Source organism: Pristis pectinata, chromosome 38, assembly GCF_009764475.1.
Source record: "Pristis pectinata isolate sPriPec2 chromosome 38, sPriPec2.1.pri, whole genome shotgun sequence".
NCBI lineage: Eukaryota > Metazoa > Chordata > Chondrichthyes > Rhinopristiformes > Pristidae > Pristis > Pristis pectinata.
The window spans coordinates 3287159-3293158 of NC_067441.1; positions in this window are offsets into that span (position 1 = coordinate 3287159).

Genomic DNA, 6000 nt, shown 5'->3' on the forward strand with positions numbered 1-6000 from the left:
GGGGGGGGGGGGCGCGGTGGGGAGGGACCGGCGGTGAGGAGGGAGCGCCGCACTGGGGAGGGGTGGTGAGGAGGGAGCACCGCACTGTGGGAGGGGTGGTGAGGAGGGAGCACCGCACTGTGGGAGGGGTGGTGAGGAGGGAGCACCGCACTGTGGGAGGGGTGGTGAGGAGGGAGCACCGCACTGTGGGAGGGGCAGTGAGGAGGGAGCGCCGCGCTGCGGAAGGGGATGCTTCGCCAGTCTCCCCTCCCTGTAAGTTGGTGTTTGGGGAGGAGGGGTGGGAGGGGGCAGCTGCTGTTTTCATCAGTGTCCTGAGGCCAACATTCGGCCTCAGTCAACATCACCGAAACAGACCGTCACACTGCTGTTTGTGGGGTCTTGCTGTGCACAGCATTGTTTTTGCATTCCTTGCATTACAAGTGTGGCTACGTTTAAGGAGTGGGCATTGTGTGTGTGTGATTGTATGTGAGTGTGCAGTTATATGTGCGTGTCTGTTGCTTTTCTGTATACATGTGTACATGTATGTATATATGTGTATGTGTGTGTGTTTGTATGTGCATTTGTGAGTATATTCATGTATGCATGTGTGCCTGCATGCATTTGTGTGTGTGTGAACACGTGTGTGGTGAATGTGTATGTGTGGTGAACGTGTGTGTGTGTGTGGTTTAACGCCCACTCACCAGACCCTGTTGTCTGGTCCCCCTTACCTGCTCCCCCTCCTCTCTAAGCCTGACCAGTTTGGGAATGAGCACAGCCTTCGCCCCGTGCCCCCCAACCCCCCACCGGCCCCTCCCGCTCCCCAGGATGGGAATGGGATCACCTCCCCCCAGACCCCGCGGGACATCCTGCGCTGGGGAGACGGGGAGGGGGGATGTGACCCTCGCACCCCGCAGGGAGCCGCGTGTGTTGGACAGGGATTCCCGATTTTTCCTCCCACCACAACCACTCAGCCTCTGCATTGTCCCTCCTGTGACCCACCCCCCCCCCCCCCCCGCCCCCAGAGAGGGCAGATCCTTCCTAATGTAACTCAGAACCCGGTCTGCTTCTGGTGTCCTGGGGCAGGGAGAGGACAGGAGGGTGGGACCCCCTCCTCCCCACACTGTACTGTACGATGGTGAACCTAACACAACAATAAAACCTTTGTACTTTGGAGACGTTTTGAGGGATTGTTGGGGTGCAGGTCACGGAGAGATGGGAAGTGAGAACATCCGTTCCCTCACCCCAGCCCAGACCACGACACCAATAAAAAACCTGTCACAACTTCAGTTACTGCACGGAATTGTGAGCCGAGAAGCTGAGTGCAGAGGGAAATGGTGGGGAAAGGTTCAGAGAGAGTCCTGGATCTTAGGGCTGGAGGGACTGAGTTCTGGAGAGAGGTTGTGGAGGCTGGGACTTCATTCCTTGGAGTGCAGGTGGTTGAGGGACCTTATAGAGGTGTATAACATCATGAGGGGCACAGACAGGGTGAATGCACACAGTCTTTTTCCCAGGGTTGGGGAATCAAGAACTAGAGGGCACAGGTTTAAGGTGAGAGATTTAACAGGAACTTGAGAGGCAACTTTTTCACCCAGAGGGTGGTCAGTATATGGAACGAGCTGCCAGAGGAAGTGGTTGAGGCAGGTTCATTAACAACGCTTAAAAGATACATGGATAGGAAAGGTTTAGATATGGGCCAAACGCGGGCAAGTGGGACTGGCTTGGTGGCCACCATGGAAGAGTTGGGCTGAAGGGCCTGCTTCCGTGCTGTCTGACTCGCTGACTCGGAGTCCCTTTGCACCTCTGATTTCTGAATCCTCTCCCCGTTTAGAAGATAGTCTGCACCTTTATTGTCCCCACCACAGTGCACAATCCCCACACTGTGCTCCATCTGCCACTTCTTTGCCCACTCTCCCATCCGTCCAGTGAGAGTGACCCACCAGAGAATGGCTTCCATCTGGGAGCCCAAATAAAACTCTCCGGGTTCTTGCTCACCAAGTACTCTGGGCAAGCTGGTATTTATTTCAATTAATGAGTGTGTTGGCTGGTGGTGTATTTACTATCTTAATCTTTTAAAATTTACTGTCGCTAATCTGCAAAATTAGTGAGAATCGGTGGAAGGGATTGTTTAAACTTCTGCACAGAGTGGCAGTAGGTCAGAGAGAGAGAGAGAGATAGATGGATAGATAGATGTAGAGGCCAGAGGGAGTTACAGATATGGCGGGGAGGGGGTGTCGGTGAATTGTCTACCACGGTTCCGGGGTGAAGTAAATGATGCGTGGAGAGAGAAGTTTCAGGATACAAAAGCCTTCGAGGGGTGTGGGGTGAGATCGAGGATGTGGCATCGGAATAGATGATGGATTGAATGGTGGGACGGCCATGAAGGTCCGGATGGCCCATATCTGCTCTGTGTCCCAGCTGGAAGTGTCTGGAGCCTCCCACCTCAGCGCCGATCGTCCCTCCCCTTCTCTCCGTCTTGGAGAGTGAGGACCCTGGGCTTCCTGCTGTTCCCCACACCCACTCTGTGAAGTCGGGTACTCCCTGCCCAAGGAACGCAGACACCAGCAGTGGTAATGTAATCCGAGCAAGCTTTATTTTGCAGGAATCAGTTGGAAATGTCACTGGGTGCAACATTGGGAAAAAAAATGAGGCTGGGAATTCTGGCCTACATCACTGCACTGTACAGTCAGAGCTAGCAACAGCTCCACACACACACACACACACACACACACACACACACACACACACACACACACACACACACACACACACACACACACACATCCATCTACACCTTTCCTATCCATGTACCTGTCCAAATGTCTTTTAAATGTTGTATTGTACCTGCCTCGTCACTTCCTCTGGCAGCTCGTTCCATATACACACCACCCTCTGCGTGATAAACACCCCTCAGGTCCCCTTTAAATCTTTCCCCACTCTTAGACCTGCGGCCTTTAGATTTAGACTCCCCTACCCTGGGAAGCTGACTGTGACCATCCACCTTATCCATGGCCCTTCACGTAGACAACCTCTACCGCCCTTCCCTCGTCAACCCTCTTGGTCACCTCTTGAAAAAAATCCAATCAATTTCATGAGATGCAATTTCCCACGCACAAAGCTGTGCTGCCTAACCCTCAGCAGCCCTCACCTTTCCAAATGCTGGTAGATCTGTCCCTCAGAATCCCCTCCTGTAACTTTCCCACCACTGATGTGCCATTCACCAGCCTGTCGTTCCCTGACTTGTCCCTGCAGCCCTTCTTAAATAAAGGCACAACATTCACCCCCCTCCAGTCTCCTGGTACCTCAGCTATGGCTAACGATGATGCAAATATCTCCGCCAGGGTCCCAGTGATTTCTTCCCCAGCTCCCCAGGATACACGTGGTCAGGCCCTGGGGCCTTATTCACCTTTCATCTGCTTTAAGACCCACAGCACCTCCTCATTTCTAATGTGGATATGTTTCAAGACATCACTACTCTTTTCCCTGAATCCTTTCCATGACCTTCTCCGACGTTAAGAGATGAGAAATATTCAGTCTCTCTCACACACACACACACACACACACACACACACACACACACACTCGCATTCATACACACACACACGTGCACACACACACACACACACACACACACACACACACACACACACACAAAGTAAAGCAGACAATAAACACAAGCACAGACACTAACACACACAATCACGAAATGGCAGACAATTATGCACACTCAGAGACAGGCATGCTCTTGCACACAACCATGTTGACACATACACACACACGGACATACAGAAACACACACGCACACACATACACAGCCACACACATACACATAAACACAGACACAGGCAAACACAAAACTACAGATCTAAGATAACACTGAGTGGGACATCAGTCAGCAGTGGATGTACCCTGCCCCATCATTACTGTGATGACGTCTCCTTGATTTGAACTCCATGTCCTGTGGGGCGATGAGCCTGGGAGACTTGAGAGACTGCAGATGCTGGAATCTGGAGCAACACGCAACCTGCTGGAAAAACTCAGCGGATCAGACGACATCTGTGGAGGGAAATGGATGGTTGACATTTCAGGTCGAGACCCTTCAATCAGGACTGAGTGTAGAGGGAAGAGGTGGCCATTGTAAGGAGGCTGCTATCTTGCCCCTTGTGACTTAAACTCCCCGCCTGGCTCCATCTCCCCATTATCTCCCACCTCACCTGGTTCCACCTGTCACCTTCCAGCCCCTCCCTCTCCCCTCTCAGTCCTGATGCAGGGTCCCGGCCCAAAACGTTGACCTCCACAGACACTGCCCGACCTGCTGAGTTCCTCCAGCGGTTTGGTGAGTGAGTGCAGGATGCCAGCCCTGTCCCAGTGTGGAGACGCAGTCACTGACCAGCACCGATGCAGCTCCCAGCCCGGGGACGTGCAGTCAGGCAAGGTGCACAGCAAGATCCCACAGGCAGCAGTCAGATAATGTCCGCTGCAGTGATTTCGTGAGGTTGGGCGAGGATAAATCTCCCGCAGGACACTGGGGAGACCCCTCCCCTCCCGCAGCGCAGCGCTCCCTCCTTGCCGCCTCCCCTCCAGCATGGAGCTCCCTCCTTGCTGCCTCTCCTGGGATAACCGCCCTTTGCCGGGGGCAACCACCCAGATTCCCCTCCCTCACTGACCCTGCACTTGGGCAACGATCCCTGAAGTTAACCTTCTGGTGCTGTGAGAGCATCTCTCGACCGACACACGCTGAGCAGCACCTACACTGCGTACATCAGCACACCTCCCACAGGTGACTAGCAGTGGGACGATCTCAGGCAGGGGGATTCGAGTTTGTTTGATATCCTGTAGCATCTCCTCGATCCTCGCCCAGAGACTCCCCTGAACACAAATCCACCTTTAGAATGAATGACGTCCCGTGGTTGGTAGTTCCACGTGTCCCATGTCCCACAGGGTGAACGGTTCCCTCTGCGTCTTTTGGCTGCTGAGGTTCCTGCACTTCTTGTCGTGTGTTGGGAGAGTCGTGCGGAGACAGGGTGGCTGGTTTCTCTCCAGGAGATGCCTGTAGTTGGTCCAGGTCTTCAATGGAAAGGTCAGGGTTCATCACTGACCAATGGACCATGAGCTTATTGCTCGATTTCCCAGCAGATTTCCCCAGCGGTTGGCCGTGCTGGACGGGCCTCCTTCCTCAGACACCCCCACCCCTGAGGCGGACCCCTCCCCTTCCTGTGTCCGATCACAGGGAGGGGGACGGAGGAAACGATTCAAGGAGGTGCTCAAAGCCTCCGGGAAGGAATGAAGCCTCCCCACCTGCTCCTGGGAATCTTGAAGCGGAGGAGGTTCAGGATGGGATGGAGAACGGGGGTCCATGCATTGGGAGGTCCTGTGTAAGGAGCCCAACACCTCGCCACCTTCTCCCCCACCCGTCCCATCAGAACCTTCCTGTCCCATCTGTGGCCCCACATCATCTGCCTCAGAACACTCAGAACCGGAATGGAAGAAAGCCATCCAGTCCTCCTGGACTGTGCTAACAGGATGACTGGGACGTACAACGGAAACTGGGCCATTCGGCTCATCCAGTACATGCAAGCACTCAAGCTTCTTGTGCAGCTTTCCCTCCTGTTCACCACAGCTCTCCCTTGTGGAAGTGAGTCCACAGCCTCACTGTTCATTGGATAAGGAAGTTTGACTGTCCCGTCACACACTCCCGGGGTCAGACACAGAGCGAGGCTCCCTCCACACCGTCCCATCACACACTCCCGGGGTCAGACATAGAGTGAAGCTCCCTGTACACCGTCCCATCACACACTCCCAGGGTCAGACACAGAGTGAAGCTCCCTCCACACCGTCCTGTCACACATTCCCAGGGCAGGGACAACACTGGTTAGAACCCTAAGAGCAGTGTTGCCCATTTACCAAAAATGCTCTTTAAAAATCCTGATTAATTGCATTTCTGTGGAATATAACCTAGAATATGAAAGTCTACTGTGACCACAGCCTCACCGCTCGTTGGATAAGGAAGTTTTTTTCCTTAAG